Source organism: Nilaparvata lugens, chromosome 9 (assembly GCF_014356525.2).
Source record: "Nilaparvata lugens isolate BPH chromosome 9, ASM1435652v1, whole genome shotgun sequence".
NCBI lineage: Eukaryota > Metazoa > Arthropoda > Insecta > Hemiptera > Delphacidae > Nilaparvata > Nilaparvata lugens.
The window spans coordinates 27648311-27667910 of NC_052512.1; the positions used below are offsets into that span (position 1 = coordinate 27648311).

The following is a 19600-nucleotide window of genomic DNA, read 5'->3' on the forward strand; positions in this document are numbered from 1 at the left end:
CCTGCCCGGTGATTATCGCCAATAGATTCGAACCACACATGACGCCCGATGATGTGAGATGTCTTTGTATACTCGAGATCTTTTTTTATGATTATATGTGACATATCTGAAGCGTATATGTCGCCGGTGTTGTGATAGGCCCCCATATCCTTGAGATCTCGGATGATGATTATTTGTGACAGTTTTAAAACGAACAGGTCACCAGTGTTGTGAGATACCTCCATGTACTCTGGATCTCTTCAAATGAATTGGGTTACAGGAATCAGCTGTTGGTGCAACTAAAGGCTTGATTTTGGTGATAGGGATTTGTAGTCTTGTAGATATATGATTGTTCATTTTTTGAAGATTCACACCTAACCTTACAACATGCGTTTTCTGAGATGGTAGGCTATTTTTTATTGGAGTACACCTGCTATCTGTCGGTGACTGGTTTTGGATCAAACTTTTTTCTCGAACATACATGGTTTCTATTTCTTCATTACTCTCATTCACATTGTCATAGATTACTCTCATTTTCATGTCCAATTGTTGTGTCTCACTAGTCATATTCCTTTCCCAATTTCCATGCACTCTATCACGATCTTCCTTTCGGGTGTTGGTAGCCGTCTTAATCTTCTCCTCTAACTTTTCTGCATCATCATCAACACACTTTCTTGGTTCAGCTTCATTACTCGCCCTCAGTTCATTTGTGTGTGCAGTAAGATTAGCATGAAGCTTTGTCCTAAATCCATCGAATTCTCTTTGAATTTGTATGGGTACATCGTCCAACCGCTGATTTAGGCTGATGCTGGATTCATCTAGTTGCTGGGATAATGCCTGTATCGCTGTGGATTGCTGTTCGAATCTCATATCCAACTTAGCTTCCATGGCATCCATTTTTGTGCCTATTGCCGCAACATCTGAAGTGAGTGATGCGAGATTTGTGGTAAGCTCGGTATGTCTTTGATCGTTTTTAGCAACACTTGAAGCGAGTGATGCGAGATTTGTGGTAAGCTCGGTATGTCTTTGATCGTTTTTAGAAACACTTGAAGCGAGTGATGCAAGATTTGTGGTAAGCTCGGTATGTCTTTGGTCGTTTTTAGCATTGGCAGTTTCCATCTCAGTACCAATAGTGTGCATCCAGTCTCTCACAATATCACATTCCTTCTTCCAGGTAGCAATTATGCTTTCACCAATCATCTGGAACAGTTTGTGCATGTCAGTTGGAGTATCATTCAATATTGCACTTGCTGGTTCTGCCTTGTACTCCTCGGCTGTTTCAGATGAAGCTGGTGTGGATGTTGGTTGGTTGACAGGCTCGGTCTGTGTGGATGATAGTTGCCCCAGGTTATCCTGGTTGAAGCTCGCTGAACAGATGCTGTCCCCTCTCTCTGTGCGTGGTGTGGGGTACTCTCTGGCCTGGTGTGTATGCTCCAAGGTGGCTGGGTTGTACAATGTGTAGGGCCCCCGACATCCACATATGATATATTGGAATTCGCGGGTGAGTGCGACATCTCTAAGCTAAACGGTGGAACAACTGGGCAATGGAATAGGTTGAGATAATAGAATGCTTGTGAGGTGCGATCGCGATGCACGCGTGCGATATGGCGAATCTTGGTAGCGTGTTGTGTGCGTGTGTTGACGGTTGAGTGTTTGTGTTTGTGTATGGTGCTTCGAGGAAGAATACAAATAAGTGCAACAACAAACCACAAAAACAAATAGGGGAACACAATAAATAAAGTAACCAATAATCCTATAACCAGAATACTAAAATAGTTGTAGAATGAAAATATGTAAGTACTATTTTTGAGTTGCATAAGTAATAGACTTAATGAAACTTTACCCTTAAAAATGTTAGATACAACTATGCTTTCTATTCGAGGTTCGACATTGGGGACTCTATCAGCACCAAATATGAATAGGCCAGTCCCCTGAGTCATACACGCTCGAGAAGATGAATATTATAATAGAAAATTTTCTTGAAAATAAAAGGAAACTTTTCTGGACAATTATAATAGAATTTATGATTTCCAGAATGTTTCGGGCGTTTGGCAGACACACAAGGTACAGTGTGTCTACTCTGATCCTTGGAGAGGCACTTACCAACTGTGAGTGTTGACCACAATACCTTGATTTTACATATTTTAATCTGTCAGAGTGTGAGTTTTCACACAGGAGAAAAATAAATTTTTTCTCAGCACCAATATACCTGAAAAGAAAAATAGTAGCTTTTCTCATTCCTTCATCACACTGCTACGATGGGCGCCATCTTGTAATGGGCTTCCTGGGGGGTTACCTCTTGTAATGATCTCCACGTTGTTTGAGGTTCACCTCTGCCCGGGAGCAGGAAGGCCAATACAAAGAAAGAGTGGAATGAGTCCGGAGTAATCGGTCTGGGAGGTAGTAATTCTCTCCTTCAACTCGATTACACCATCTTCATAGAAATCAAAAAATATATAAAGATAATATCCAATCACAAATGATGGAATGTGGTGTAACATGGCGTTTGCGGATATATATCAATAAGCTCAACACTTCCAGCTGACTCCCACAGCCAAGAATATAGTTCCAGGAGACCTTTGCTCGTCGCATAACTATACCTTGTGAGGTTGCCAAACACGGGATAAAATGAATTGCTATCATGTATTGAATTATTTTTCCATAATTATGAATCACCCTGTATATATATAGCACTTAACAGAAAACATTTGAAAGTTTTATAATATAAATATAAACGGGATACACACAACATGGATAGATTAAAAACTTACATTTAAACAAGAATTTTTGGGAGCTGGGCCCCCTTTGTCAATCAACCAGGAAGTGAAGTGGTGCAGATTTGAACAATCAAACATGCAGATTTGAATGTTCAAATCTTCACCACTTCACTTCCTGGTTGATTGACAAGGGGACCCAGCCACAAAAATTCTCTTCTAAATGTAAGTTTTCAAGTGTTTTTAATCTCTCTGTGTCATGTGTATCCTGTTTATATTCATATTATATATATATATATATATATATAATATATATATATATATATATATATATATATATATTCGAACTACCACCTATACAGAGTAGTCAACATAAAATATTGCACAGAAATGAAGAAAACACTGATTCAATTATTACCAACAACATTTATTATACATGAATATGATATGATTATTACAAAAATTTGCATCATAATCTAAATTATTATCTATTGTACATTTCTACACTACAACATTCAAATAGATCAGACAGGCATTGAATTTGAAACACAAAGACAGACACATTCATAAGGTGCTGTTCACCTGTTCTAGTATTTTCTATTCTGTATCATATTCGATTTAACAATATAAAGTGTTCAATGAAGATCATTGAAATAATTCTACTGAGAGTTCTTACTCTTTCAAAAATACACAACAGAACTCTTGAATCAAGTCAAATATTTACTAACCTGAACAAGTATGACCAAAGCTTACTGAGCCTGGGCCAAGACCAAATCTCTCCTAAACTAAGCATTTTTTAATCTGAGATTTTCCTAACCTAAGCTTTTCCTAAAATTAGCTTCACCTAACTTGAGTTTTTCCTATCCTGAGCTTTCACTAACCAAAGCTTTCCCTAACCAAAGCTTTCCCTAACATAAGCTTTACCTAACCTTAGCTTATCCTAACCTTAGCTTCTTCTAACCTAAGCTTTCCCTAACACTTGACTTTTTCCTAACCTAAGCTTATCTTAACCTGAGCTCCTCCCAACCTTCGCTTCTCCTAACCTGAGTTTCTCCTAACCCCAGCTTCTCCTAACCTAAGTTTCACCTAACGTTAGCTTCTCTCATCCTAAGTTTTACCTAACTCAAGCTTTACCTAACCTTAACTTTTCCCAACCAAAGCTTTTCGCAACCTAAGCTTTTCCTAACCTGAGCTTTTCCCAACCTGAGCTTTTCCTAACCTGAGCTTTTCCCAACCTAAGCTTTACCTAACCTTAGATTCTCCTAACCTAAGCTTCTCCTAACCTAAGCTTCTCCTAACCTAAGCTTTCCCCAATTTCAACTTTTCCTAACCAAAGCTTTTCCTAGCCCATTCTTTTCCCAACCTAAGCTTTTCCTAACCTAAGCTTTTCCTAACCTTAGCTTCACCTAACCCAAGTTTCTCCTAACTCAAAGCTTTTCCCCACCTAAGCTTTCACTAACAAAAGCTGTTTCTAACCTAAGCTTTACTCAACCTTAGATTCTCCCAACCTTTACCTAACCTTAACTTTTCCCAACCAAAGCTTTTCGCAACCTAAGCTTTCCTAACCAAAGCTTTTCCCAACCTAAGCTTATTCCTCACCCAAGCTTTTCTCAACCTTAGCTTTTCCTAACCAAAGCTTTTCCTAACCTTAGCTTCTCCTAACCTGAGCTTCTCCTAACCTTATCTTTTCCTAACATAGGCTTTCCCTAACCTTAGATTCTCCCAATCTCAGCTTTTCCTAACCAATTTTTCCCCAACCTAAGCCTTCCCTAACTTGTGCTTTTTTTTAACCTAAGCATTTTGTAAGCAATATTGTGCCTTCACTGAATATGTGAGGGTGGGAAAATGAAAAACAAGAAAAGATCGTACAGGTTTTTGATATTAAAAACAAACAATATATTATTTGTACAAAATTAGAATTATAATTAGAAATAACGAAATAATAATAAACAGATGAATATTTCAAGGGCTACTCGCTTTGCTGCTAGTGAAGTTTCATTTGTTGTGGTTATGAAAAATTATGAAAAAAACAATGACTCAGTAGTCACCTACCTTTATGAAAATGGCTTCCCACTTTGGCATCCACTGGTTGAAACACGACGTTAATTATTAATTAAAAATCAAAAAACTGATCTAATGAAGTGGGTTCAGATCCCTTCCTATTCAATAATACAATTCTCTTTAAACTGCCCGAACTGTGATAGGAAAACTGTATTATAAAACAAGAACAAAATCTATCCCCTTCACCAGAACAGCCGGACTTTACTCACAGTCCTATCGAACAAGCTCACACACCACACAAAAGTAAAATATTGGGTATTAATATATAACTCAGTCAATGCCAGATATGACAAACAATCTTTCTGTCGATGACACAAATTGTTCAAAGACAAAAACACTGTTCATTAAACTTTTCTAAATTAAAACTCTAAAATCCCTGATCAATATGAGATAAATATATGATTCATATATATGTCCCATTTTATGACCAGGTGACAATTTCCTTATCAAAGCTTTCCCCAACCAAAGCTTTCCCTAACCTAAGCTTTTTCTAACCTAATTTTTTCCCAACCCAACAGTTTCCTAACCTAAGTTTCTCCTAACCTAAGCTTTTCCCAACCTAAGATTTTCTCAACCTAAGTGTTTCTAAGCTATGACTCCCTAACCAAATCCTTTCTATGCAAAATCTTTCCAACCTAACCTCCCCTAACCAAAACTCTCCTAACCTAACCTTTTTCAACCCAAACCTTTGTAACCTGAGTTTTTTATTATCCCCAACCCAACAAAGCCCAACTCAAACTAAACAAATGCAGTCCAGACAATCATTGAGCTCCCCTCTAACCAAGCATTTTCCAACCTAATATAACAAAGCCTTACCAGATAAAGAATGAGCAACCCTCAGACTTGCTCAGCCTTCATCACTTAAGGTTTGATAGTCACATCAAACTTTGGTGGGTAGGGTTTCATTAATATTGTTAGATACAGGAGAAAATGTGGTCAGCAGTAATGGTTAGCTTCATTTAAAAATATTCTCAACATTTTTCAGGCAAACAACCGGCACATTTTTGATATTTTCCAGATTTCCTATCAACTTCATCAATAGCATTAAATACAGGAGAAAATGTGGTCAGCAGTAATGGTTAGCTCTTTGATAGAATTAGAATAATTTTTTTTAAATTCTATACATTTGAGTTCTAATTCAAAATGATTTTTTCCCCAAATTGGATTTTTTTTTGAAAAAATTGAAGATAGTGAAAATTATAACTGGAACCGTTTTAAGCATTAGTTAGCCTGTGGTACTTTTCTGTAAGTTGTATAATTCTGAATGATTAAATAAATAAATAAACTTTAATTATTGATACCTAAATGAGACTTCACAAGTTTAGTACCCATTGGGGTTACCAATTTAAAAAAAAAAAGTATTCCAATTATGGGAAAAATGTAGATCGAATTATAATTTAAATATATCAAATTGAAGTTTGTAAAACAATCACAATAAAAAACAATAAAATAAATATTGAACTCTTGAATCATTAATCGAACAAATTGGAATCGAAATCTCTCTTATCGAGCAATTTCAAAAACCGATGACAACTCTATTTAGCATGCTTCAAGTTTGTGACCTTTAGAGAATAGAGCAGCAACTCTATAAGTCTACAACTCTATGGTGCTAGTAAAAACAGGATTATAATAGGATTATTTATAGGTTGAACAAAATTTAAAATTTGCTGTTAATATTAATAACATTAAATTTCATTGATTAGAATTGTTATTCAGTTACCGACACGTATTTTCTCTTCTTCTTTCATTAAAAAAATTGAGTCCCATAATATCTTTAATAATAGTTGATACAAATTATTATAATTTAGAATCGTCCTTTCTTCAAAATAAGGTTAGTTTTGAAACAGCTATTTCTAATATTAAAATTGAATCAAATGGTATAAAAATATGCTAGCGCGCTTGGCAAAATTCTAGCCGACCTGCTCCCCCCGTTATTTCAGTTATTATTGAAGATATCGACCCAATTCTTTTTTTAAACAAAAAAGGATGAAAAAATAAAGCGCGCTAGCCTATTTTTATACAATTTAGTTAGATTTTAATATTAGAAATAGCTGTTTCAAAACTAACCTTATTTTGAAGAATGGACGATTCTAAATATATTATTATCTCAACTATTTTTGAAGGTATCAACTCAATTTTTTTTTTTTGATGAAAGAAGAAGGAAAAATAGGTGTTGCTTCTATGAATTTTATTTTGAAAGACTTTTTAAAACATTAAAAAAACAGTTTGAATTTCTGAAGTGAGACTCAACAATGGATAATGATGTTATGTAAACAATGAAGAATGACAATGAACTGTGATTAATGAAGCCAATAGCACAGCTGACTCATATTTTATGGCCGAATTAAAGATTTCAAAATAAGCGATTGCTCGAATGAATGTTCGCATCAATTCAACTTCTTCGAAAGTGATTGAAGAGGTAACTACAGGCAAGCATGGACATTGGAATACAATATAATTGATTAATCGATGAATTAAATAGAAATTAGATATTATTCTGGGGAGTTTTTCATTAAATTAACATTAACTTTCTAAAGCTGACCCTGAAACAGAACAGAAATTGGTAATTTTTGGTTTATGTGACTAACAATAATTGTATCTCACAATAAATTGTATCTTAACTATTTTTTAAGATATCAATCAATTTTTTTAAATTGAAGAGGAAGAAAAAATAGGTGTCGGTAATATAAATTCTATCCTAAAATACTAATTTAAACATTAAAAAAACAATTGGGTTCTGGTCAATTTATGTCAGGTTCAAGTCATTTATATTTATAGTAATTAAGATGATTGAATAGAACAATTGAACATTGAGATAGGATTCAAGAGTTAAGATAAAGAGATTTTTCAATAGTGGAGACTCTTTGAGTATTGAAAGAACTATAATGTTAAGAACTAGGAGTTGAAGAAGTGGTGGACAATGTACAAACCTTTACTCTTAATCACATTTTCTTATGACAATGATACATTTTAACTGAATGAACTTGTTATATATATATTTGAACTACCGCCTAAACAGAGTAGTCAACATAAAATATTGCACAGAAATGAAGAAAACACTGATTCAATTTATTATCAACAACATTTATTTTACATGAATATGATATGAATATTACAAACATTTGCATTATAATCTAAATTATTATCCATTGTACATTTCTACACTACAACATTCAAAAAGATCAGACAGGCATTGAATTTGAAACACAAAGACAGACACATTCATAAGGCGCTGTTCACCTGTTCTAGTATTTTCTATTCTGTATCGTATTCGACTTAACAATAATATAAAGTGTTCAATAAAGATCATTGAAATAATTCTACTGAGAGTTCTTATTCTTTCAAAAATACACAACAGAACTCTTGAATCAAGTCAAATAATTACTAACCTGAACAAGAATGACCAAAGCTTACTGAGCCTGGGCCAAGAACAGATCTCTCCTAAACTAAACTTTTTCTAATCTGAGATTTTCCTAAAATTAGCTTCACCTAACTAGAGTTTTTCCCAACCTAAGCTTTTCCTAACCTAAGCTTTAACTAACCAAAGCTTTTCCTAACATAAGCTTTACCTAACCTTAGCTTCTCCTAACCTTAGCTTCTTCTAACCTAAGCTTTCCCTAACACTTGACTTTTTCCTGACCTAAGCTTATCCTAACCTTTGCTTCTCCTAACCTAAGTTTTTCCCAACTCAAAGCTTTCCCTAACCTAAAGCTTTTCCTAACCTAAGCTTTCACTAACCAAAGCTTTCCCCAACCCTAGCTTTTCCTAACCTAAGCTTTACCTAACGTTAGCTTCTCCTAACCTAAGTTTTACCTAACCCAAGCTTTACCTAACCTTAACTTTTCCCAACCAAAGCTTTTCCTAACCTGAGCTTTTTCCCAACCTAAGCTTTTCCTAACCTTAGCTTCTCCTTACCTAAGTTTCTCCTAACTCAAAGGATTTCCTCAACTAAGCCTTCACTAACCAAAGCTTTCCCCAACCAAAGCTTTTCTCAACCTAAGCTTTCACAAACCAAAGCTTTTGCTAACTAAAGCTTTTCCTAACCTGAGCTTCCTCTAACCTAATCTTTTCCTAATCAAAGCTTTTCCAACCTAAAGCTTTTCCTAACCTGAGCTTTCACTAACCAAAGCTTCCCCTAACCGAAGCTTTTCCTAACCTAAGCTTTACCTAACCTTAGATTCTCCTAACCTAAGCTTCTCCTAACCTGAGGTTTCCCCAATTTTAACTTTTCCCAACCAAAGCTTTTCCTAACCAAAGCTTTTCCTAACCTAAGCTTTTCCTAACCTAAGCTTTTCCTAACCTACCCAACCTAACCTAACCTAACCTAACCTAAGCTTTTCCTAACCTAACCTAACCTAACCTAAGCTTTCCTAACCTAACCTAACCTAACCTAACCTAACCTAACCTAACCTAACCCAACCAACCTAACGTAACCTAAGCTTTTCCTAACCTAACCTAATCTAACCTAACCTAAGCTTTTCCTAACCTAACCTAACCTAAGCTTTTCCTAACCTAACCTAACCTAACCCAACCTAACCTAACCTAACCTAACCTAAGCTTTTCCTAACCTAACCTAACCTAACCTAACCCAACCTAACCTAACCTAACCTAAGCTTTTCCTAACCTAACCTTACCTAACGTTACCTAACCTAAGCTTTTCCTAACCTAACCTAACCTAACCCAACCTAACCTAACCTAACCTAACCCAACCTAACCTAACCTAAGCTTCTCCTAACCTAACCAAACCTAACCTAACCTAACCTAACCAAACCTAACCTAACCTAACCTAAGCTTTTCCTAACCAAACCTAACCTAACCTAACCCAACCTAACCTAACCTAACCTAAGCTTTTCCTAGCCTAACCTAACCTAACCTAAGCTTTTCCTAACCTAACCTAACCTAACCTAACCTAACCTAACCTAACCCAACCTAACCTAACCTAACCTAAGCTTTTCCTAACCAACCTAACCTAACCTAACCCAACCTAACCTAACCTAACCTAAGCTTTTCCTAACCTAACCTTACCTAACCTTACCTAACCTAAGCTATTCCTAACCTAACCTAACCTAACCTAACCCAACCTAACCTAACCTAACCTAAGCTTTTCCTAACCTAACCTAACCCAACCTAACCTAACCTAACCTAACCTAAGCTTTTCCTAACCTAACCTAACCTAACCCAACCTAACCTAACCTAAGTTTCTCCTAACTTAAAGCTTTTCCTCACCTAAGCTTTCACTAACCAAAGCTTTCCCTAACCTAAGCTTCACTCAACCTTAGATTCTCCCAACCTTAGCTTCTCCTAACCTAAGCTTTCCTAACCAGAGCTTTTCCCAACTTAAGCTTATTCCTCACCCAAGGTTTTCTTAACCTAAGCTTTCCCCAACCAAAGCTTTTCCTTACCTTAGCTTCTCCTAACCTTATCTTTTCCTAACATAGGCTTTCCCTAACCTTAGATTTTTCCAACCTTAGCTTTTCCTCACCAATTTTTCCCCAACCTAAGCTTTCCCTAACTTGTGCTTTTTTTAACCTAAGCATTTCCCAATCGAAGCTTTCCCCAACCAAAGCTTTTCATAACCTAAGCTTTCACAAACCAAAGCTTTTTCTAACCTAATTTTTCCCAACCCAACAGTTTCCTAGCCTAAGTATCTCCTAACCTAAGATTTTCTCAACCTAAGTGTTTCTAAGCTAATGCCTCCTAACCAAATCCTTTCTATGCAAAATCTTTCCAACCTAACCTCCCCTAACCTAACCTTTTTCAACCCAAACCTTTGTAACCTGAGTTTTTTATTATCCCCAACCCAACAAAGCCTAACTCGAACTAACAAATGCAGTCCAGCCCAACCATTGAGCTCCCCTCTAACCAAGCATTTTCCAACCTAATATAACAAAGCCTTACCAGATAAAGACTGAGCAACCCTCAGACTTGCTCAGTCTTCATCACTTAAGGTTTGATAGTCACATCAAACTTTGGTAGGTAGGGTTTCATCAATATCGTTAGATACAGGAGAAAATGTGGTCAGCAGTAATTATGGTTAGCTCCATTTAAAAATATTCTCAACATTTTTCAGGCAAACAACTGGCACATTTTTGATATTTTCCAGATTTCCTATCAACTTCATCAATAGCATTAAATACAGAAGAAAATGTGGTCAGCAGTAATGGTTAGCTCTTTGATGGAATTAGAATTTTTATTCAAATTTGATACATTTGAGTTCTAATTCAAAATGATTTTTTTCCCAAAATTGGATTTTTTTTTTTTTGAAAAAATTGAAGATAGGTAGTGACAATTATAACTGGAACCGTTTTAAGCATAAGTTAGCCTGTGGTACTTTTCTGTAAGTTGTATAATTCTGAATGATTGAATAAATAAATAAACTTTAATTATTAATACCTAAATGAGACTTTACAAATTTAGTACCCATTGGGGTTTCCAATTTTTTCAAAAAAAAGTTTGAATTGGTTTGTTTTTTCAGATTGGTTTCTACAAGGATGCAGGTTTGATGCCTAGTGAGATCGGACTCCCCGATTATGTATTAAGTATTCCAATAATGGGAAAAATGTAGAACAAATTATAATTTAAATATATCAAATTGAAGTTTGTAAAACAATAACAATAAAAAAACAATAAAATAAATATTGAACTCTTGAATCATTAATCGAACAAGTTGAAATCGGAATCTTTCTTATCGAGCAATTTCAAAAACCGATGACAACTCTATTTAGCATGCTTCAAATTTGTGACCTGTAGAGAATAGAGCAGCAACTCTATAACTCTACAACTCTATGGTGCTAGTAAAAACATGATAGTATTATAGGTTGGACAAAATTCAAAATTTGCTGTTAATATTAATAACATTAAATTTCATTGATTAGAATTGTTATTCAGTTACCGACACGTATTTTTTCTTCTTCTTTCATTAAAAAAATTTAGTCCCATAATATCTTTAATAATAGTTGATACAAATCATTATAATTTAGAATCGTCCATTCTATAGAATAAGGTTAGTTTTGAAACAGCTATTTCTAATATTAAAATTAAATCAAATGGTATAAAAATATGCTAGCGCGCTTTATTTTGTCTTCCTCTTTCATTTAAAAAAAAAATTGAGTCGATATCTTCAATAATAACTGAGATAGCAGTGGGAGCAGGCCGGCTAGAGCTTAGCCGCGCGCTTTGTTTCGTCTTCCTCTTTCATTTAAAAAAAAAATTTGAGTCAATATCTTCAATAATAACTGAGATAACAGGGGGAGCACACCGAGCTTAGAGCTTAGCCTTATTTTCTTTTTCTAGTAACATAAAAAAAACTTCATAGAGCACTATAGTAAATGAGTAATAGTGGTTATACAGTCTTTATTTTCTCAGTAGCCTAAATATCGTGGTACCGTAGAACATTAGTAGTTCTTCACTGTTATCAGAGACTTGTGCAGTGTTATTTATTATCATCATTATTTTTCATGAACAATTCAATTCATAAAAAGCATGTCACATATATTGTTTGAAGAAGCGATTCGGGAGTTTTTGTTTGAGGACATTTCTGATTTGAATTGCCCATGGGACTTAGAACTGAAGGACAACGATAATGAACCTATAAGACCAAAATCACCACTTAGAAACTCCGATGCTGTGTACCTTACCAGGTAAGATTTTGCAGAAAATTGCTAATATTTACCATAATCTTGGTATGAAGATTCCATAATCAATACATAAGTTTTATTCAGCTCTCATGATTGTAAGTCATTAGCCTATACTATTTTATATTCAGGCACAGTTTTCCATGTTAGTCAAAGCAATTGCTGGTAGGCTTGTACATGTTATAGGCTAATTGATATTGTGGCTCTAAAATTATCAAATCATGATTTCGCAATAATTGATATAATATTCTTCTCAAAGTGGAAGAACTGATTCTACTAGTCTATTCATAAATTCCATTTTCAGACTTCATAAACCAAAATATTATATCAATTCAGCCCGAATCTGTATGCAACCCAAAAAGGAAAACTCTTCAACTTCAAGATAATGAACTCCTGACATTCCTAGGACTAAATTTCTTTATAGGTTACCATGAACTCCCCTCAAAATGGCAATATTGGAATAATGCACCTGACCTCCATGTATATGTGATTGCAAAGGCAATGGCAAGGGATGGATTCGATAAAATTATCAGTTGTCTACATGTAAATGATAATACAAACCTTCCTCCAAACTGCACAGATAAGCAGTATAAGCTGCGACCAATGATTGAAGCTCTGAATGAGTCTTTCTCGAACAGCTTTGATGAGACAAGAGAATTGAGTGTGGACGAATCTATAATTTTATTCAAAGGGGGGAATGCTATGAAACAGTACTACAACCTAATGAAGTCGATAAAAAGACTATAATGAAAAGAGGTTACAAGCTAAGGTGTGTTGCTGACCAGAAAGGCTATATATTTAATTTTGACATTTATCAGGGGGAAAATGACAAAATGAAAAATGATTTCATCGATTTTGGCTTGGGGGAGAGAGTGGTGTTGAGCCTCACTCGAATGTTCTGGGGATCAAATTGAATAGTTTGTTTCGATAATTATTTTAGCTCAGTGGGATTGTTAGAGAAATTGAAGACAGAACATATTTTAGCATGTGGTACAATCCACCAAAATCGGAAGGGTGTACTAGAAAAAATGACACCTAATAAAGAGTTGAAACGAGGAGATCACGATTACCGAGTCTCAGAGATGGGAATTTCCTTTTTCTAATGACAGGACAACAAGATGATCAATTTCATTCCAAATTATCATGGGACAGAGGTAACAGCGGTGAAGAGGACTCAAAAAGATGATCCAAAGAAAGAAGTGCCTTGCCCAACTGTCATCTCTGATTACAATTAATACATGGGTGGTGTTGATAAAGTTGACAGGTACAGAGTACTCTGTGGTGTCAAAAGGAAATAAAAAAATGGTGGCACAGAATATCTTTCGGTCTCCTAGACATAGCATTTGTCAATGCATATATCATTTCATGTGAAATGCATGGAAAAAAGAGTGTACTTGATGTTGGATGGCAGGTAGCAATGGGGCTCATCACTTACAAAGATGCAAAAAAAAGAAACAGCCGTTCAGCTGGTGATCAACCAGGGACATCTGGAACATTACCAACAAAGAGGCGCAAAGCAGGGTATTCAACATTGAAGGTTGTCCGGCTGGAAAACTTGGGAGCCCATTGACCCATTGAAGTATGCGCAATGAGAGGGATTGAATCGGAACCGACTTCTATCTGCTTTCTTTGCCAAGTCCATCTCTACTGCAATGAGAAGAATTGTTTTGCCGAATATCATGACATAAAATTTTGAACTGAGGATCAATCAACCATTTTCATATTCTCTATTAGACTACGATTTGGTTAGTTAGTTAATCACTCAGTTATTTAGTTAGTTTGTTTATTCACTTTTCCATTATTTGGTTGATCAATCAGTTAGGTCAATGGTTGGCTAGTTCAGTTTTTTATTATTTAGTTGATGTTTATTTTTATTCTCTAATAGTCTACGATTCAGTTAGTTAGTTAATTACTTAGTTAGTAAGTTAGTTAGTTAGTTTGGCTATTCACTATTTTATTATTTGGTTGATCAATCAGTTAGGTCAATGGTTGATTAGTCCAGTTTTTTATTATTTAGTTGATATTTCCTCACATACATGTTGTTTATAATATATTTTTATATTTAAATTCATTTATAATATTTTTCAAACATGGAATAAATTTAATTCTTCCATCAACAATGATATTAATCACTTATAAATTCCCAATTCGAACCACATGATGGATAAGGAGCAGAGAGTATGAAATATGATAACCCAGGTGAGAAAAGCTGAATACAAATTCATGTTTCATATTTCTACCCATAGTTGCCTGGCGGGCCGCCTGAGTCCCAGATTGGTAAAAGCATGAAGAATACATTTTTTTCCATCCCAAACTTCATTTTTGCGATATTAAGTCGTGAATGAACCATAAAAACCAAAACAATCATGAAAATGAGAAAATATGTATACTCAGGCTTCAAAGGGCTAATATGTTATTTATTATAGCATTACTCGGTATTTGTGACTTGTGTTGCAGGTTTTTTTGTGTTTGTGTATTCTTGAATACTCGTTCAAGGATTGAGCTGTGAATATGCCTTGCTGTCGAACGAGGGCTGACGAATTCGCTGACCGAGATGGCCGGTGATATCAGACATCTGACCTTGCCGTGTGGGGCTGAAAGACGATCTTCGATCTGACGCCACTAGCCCAGTGCCTGGAGGCCATCACCCTCCATCCTAATCCATCACCCTTTGGACACCGGACTCGAGGAGGACGTATCTTTGATAAGAACTTGATACCCCCTACTACAATATCAGATGTGCCCCCGTAAATTTGGTCTCTTAGAGACATGAGTATTTGGTCTCTTAAAGACATGAATATTTGGTCTCTTGAGACATGTGTTAGTCTCTTAAAGACAGATTTATTATTTGATTATTCATGTAAAGATGTGTTTGTAATACTTTCGATATTTTTTTCATTATTATAAGAGCAGTCAGTCATCGCATATCCATGTTCTTATTTCCAAGACCCTCAAACTACTAGAATTAGGATCGCATTATTGACCAGATTCAAATTGGCAGACCACAAGGCCTAGTACAATTTTAACAACTAAGCCTTCTCCTAAAAAATCATTTGTCACCAGGAGAGTGGCAAATGGTTAATGTTGTAACACATTGTTTGGTCATGTACGTTTTTAAAAATTATTTTATTTGCAGTTTTTATAAAAATGTAGGTGGAGGAAAAATGTTGTGTATATCACGAGTGAAAAATGATTTTTCTTCCTCAGGAATATTGCTGCTTCAAACTTTTCCTTCAGAGAGAAAAAACAGTACTTTTCACTCTAGATATACAAATAACTATTTCTCCCTTAGGGAAATTGTAGCCCTTGGCTTCACCTCGGGCATCGATCTCATCCCTCGGGGATAAATAGTTGTTTTTTCTCCACTCTAGATGAACAAATGACTATTGTCATAGTCAATGTACCTAGAATACATATAGTAGTCATTGTATCTATTCTAGGTAACTTGGTCATAGTCATTCAATTCCAGCTGCTTTACATGCATGAAATAGCCGGTAAGTATCTGATTGTAGAACAAATAGACATATGATTCTCATCACTGTAATGAAATCATATGTTTTCTTTACAGTCAAGTGTGCTCCCTAGTTCCAAAATAGGAACAGCAAAACTGTTACAAAAACCGCCCTCAGTGCTCCAGGTGGAAGTTTTGTCAACTACAATCACAAAATTCTTGAATCAGAATCTGCAAACAAGATTATGCTTATAGAATGCATGTTTAGTAACTTTGCACAAGCAGGTGATGTTTTCTATTCCCCAGTCATTCTTATCTAGATTATAATAACAAAAATAGTGTACATTACTTGGACATGAATGTCTCTTGCCAAGCTCAAATGGAATTCTAGTCTCCGCTAACGTCTAGACTAGAAACATCATTCTCGCCATTCAAACGGCCCCTTCCTGTCCATGTGACGTAAAATACTATAGTATACTGTTGTATTTTTTTTGAATAGTTACTATTCTGACAAGATCGCACCCACAGACAAATAGCTGAGTTGCATGAGCCATTTACAAACAGCTTAGTTGTGAACATCAGTCATCTATTTCCAGTTAGATTGTTTTTCTCAAAACATGAAAATGATGTGAAACATCAAAACTATTAGTTTTATGCCCGGTTGCAGAGTCGTTACATAGGATCAAACATAGCTATGTGAAACATAGTTTGAAATCACTGGAATAAATAGTTGGTCATTGTACAGTCGTTTGCTAAAGTCCATTGAGCTATATCTCTAATTAGTATCACACATAAGTTACACTGCAGCTCTATTCATTTTTTCCGTACATTTCTGTACATACTTCCAATGTCTTGGCTTCGGGGAAAATTTCAATCGACATCACTGTGAACAGACCTGAATGACCTCACATAAAATTAATATAAAATATGGCGACTCTTGGCTTTTGGTGAGATTTCTCACCATATTTAGCGATTTGGAGGTTATAAACAACGTGAAAAAAAAATAGGGAGACGAAAAACATCTACTTATATACAGATGGTTTTTTGTGAACATCTTTCAAAAGAAGCTATCAAGACCTCTAAAATGAATTTGGCGGAAGTGGATATCCTATTATACTAAGTGAGCAATTTCTGTATATATATATATATATATATATATATATATATATATATATATATATAATATATATATATATATATAATAGCACATAACAGAAAACACTTTGAAGTTTTATAATGTAAATTGAAACAGGATACACACGACACAGATAGATTGAAAACTTACACTGTAAACGAAAATTTTCGAGAGCTGGACTCCCTTTGTCAATCAAACATGAAGTGGTGCAGATTTGAATATTCCAACAAACCGTTGGAAGTGGCTGAAACAGCTGAGACTTTCGTCGTCTGTGGATAGTAAAAAAGTGAGTGAGAGGGTGAGTATGTGAAAAATCAAAATATCGCATCCCCGAAATTCATAAGATGACGTATAGCCAGCTGTTAAATATATACATAGTATAGCACCTGAAACCATAAATATCTAAATATCGAAAAGTGAAACAAAAAGAAACCACTGCCTCGATTTTAATCTTTAATAGCTCAAATTGTTCGTTAGGATGTGTAGAAAAAACGCTATAAGTTTTCAGGGCGGGGAAAATTGAATTTAACCCTTTAAGGGTTAAAAAAGGGGTAAAATAAAAAAAGTTTTAAAATTTCGAAAAAAATTCGAAAATAATTAATTAAAGGCCCAAATTTTTTTGAAATATTAAAAATTAGTTAAATACCAATGTGAGATACAAAATGAGCCCAACGTAAGGGTAAAAAGGGCACATTTATGGGCAACATTTGGTAACTTCCGTTATATTTCAATAAAATTTCCACTGCATGTGTTTAAAAGGGCAGCGATTTAAAAAATGAATTGAAATGTTTGAAACTTATATATTCCATCATCCAAAACCCAAAGGGCAGCCCTTAAGGACAAAATGTGTATGTAACGTTAAATTATCATAAAAATTTATTTGAATGTTGTTTTAATGGGAAGCAACTTGAAGAATTAGAACAAAAATTTCATAAATTTAATTTTCCCTGCAATTTTATGGGTCAAAGGGCAACCCTTAAGGGCAAAAGTGCTAAATTGCATTTGATTTTCATGAATTTTTTTTTTTTTATTAAAGGGTATCGATATAAAAAATAATTTGAAACAATAATTAATGAAACCAAAGTACACATTATTAATAAATAAAGAACCACGGTACAAAACCTTGAGTAAATTACCGCGTTTGAAATTTTTTTGTACCCTACTGCGCAAGTATCCAACAACAATAGAAATCCAGACTCCTCTCTAGCAAACACGTTCTATGATCGGCATCATAGCAGGGCGCCGAAGATAAAATACTTGTTTTTTTTATAACGAAAGAGAAAAATTGTTTATGTAAATGTTGAAAATTTATTTATAAAAAAATTACTTGTCGTTAGTATTTTTGTTTTTCAATACAAGACTTCTCAGCTTAAAATTTATGGACAAAATTGGAGCAATTAAAATTTAATTTAGGGCTAAAAATGGCCATGTTATAAGATACGTGGGTCCTACACGGGGAAAAAAAGTTTTAGAAAACTCGTGGAAATGGTGACAAACATATGTGTAATTTTATTGTATACTGAATACATTTCGCACTCTTATTTTCTCTGGAAAACTGTAACATTCGTTGAAAAAATGCACGTTTCGAATTACATAAAATTGTCTGGATCAAAAAGTGTACTTAGCAAGTACATCAAAATTTGTGTAAGTATGTGAAATTATATTATGTTTGTTTAAGCACCTGCTATTTGGATTTTCAGTTCGGAAATTTCCCTCACTTTCCACAGGCCATTTTCTTCCGGCCAAAAGAAAAATTTTTTTTTTTTGCTCATAACTTTCCTTTGAAGATTGTTAGAGACCTCTAACTGGTCTCAAATTGAAGTAAATTTAAATATTTAAAAAAAAGGTCCTTACAATTTTTTGTGTACAAATTGCCATTTCTGAGAAAATTTGGGGTAAAGAGTGAAAAATGAGAGTTGTCAGTGACAGCGCCATCTTTGATGAACTGTAACTATTTTCCCAATAGCCGCAAAAAAAAGCTGATTTTTTGCCAGTTTCAATTAGCTTTCTTTTAAGCCATTAAACTTCATTTTCTGACGTGTACTTTTCGATTTATTAAGGGAAAACCGTGGATTTGAGGGGTGAAAATTCAAATTTTCAAACCACTGTAACTCCAAGGGAAAGCATTTTCAGGAAAAGTCGTGAGGAAGTTTTTTTCTTCAAATAATATGCAAAATACGATTCCGTTATTTTTTTTATTTTCCGGTTATGGCTTACGGGGGGGGTTACCGCCCCACGGGGGGGAGAGTCCCCACCCTTAAAATATATAGCGAATACTTAAAACATACTAACAAAACATTTTAACTACAAAAAGTTTTAAATAAACCTGAGAAAATTTTATGCAAGGTCTAAAGCTTCAGGTGCTATACTAAAACGATCACGATCATTTTAGGGAATTGTGTTCTGATTATCAATGAATAAAAATCTGGTGTGGTACACTCACACAACTTTCCTTGCTCATATTTGAAACTACGATCAGACTTCTGTATAATATGTGTGTAGTCTATAAAATTGTTCTCAGAGTACTTTTTCCTTTGTGTAAATTGTGAAATTCAATGATTTTTTTCAGTCGTCATTTTTTTAAAGTCGTCAAAACAGCTCTACCTACCTACCTCATGCACGAGAA

General features: G+C 34.8%; 1 protein-coding gene across 1 annotated transcript in view; it reads right to left on the minus strand.

The window, feature by feature from the left end:
• LOC120353092 overlaps positions 1-19600 on the minus strand; it is a 244618-nt gene that overhangs the window by 128210 nt on the left and 96808 nt on the right. The window lies entirely within an intron of this gene.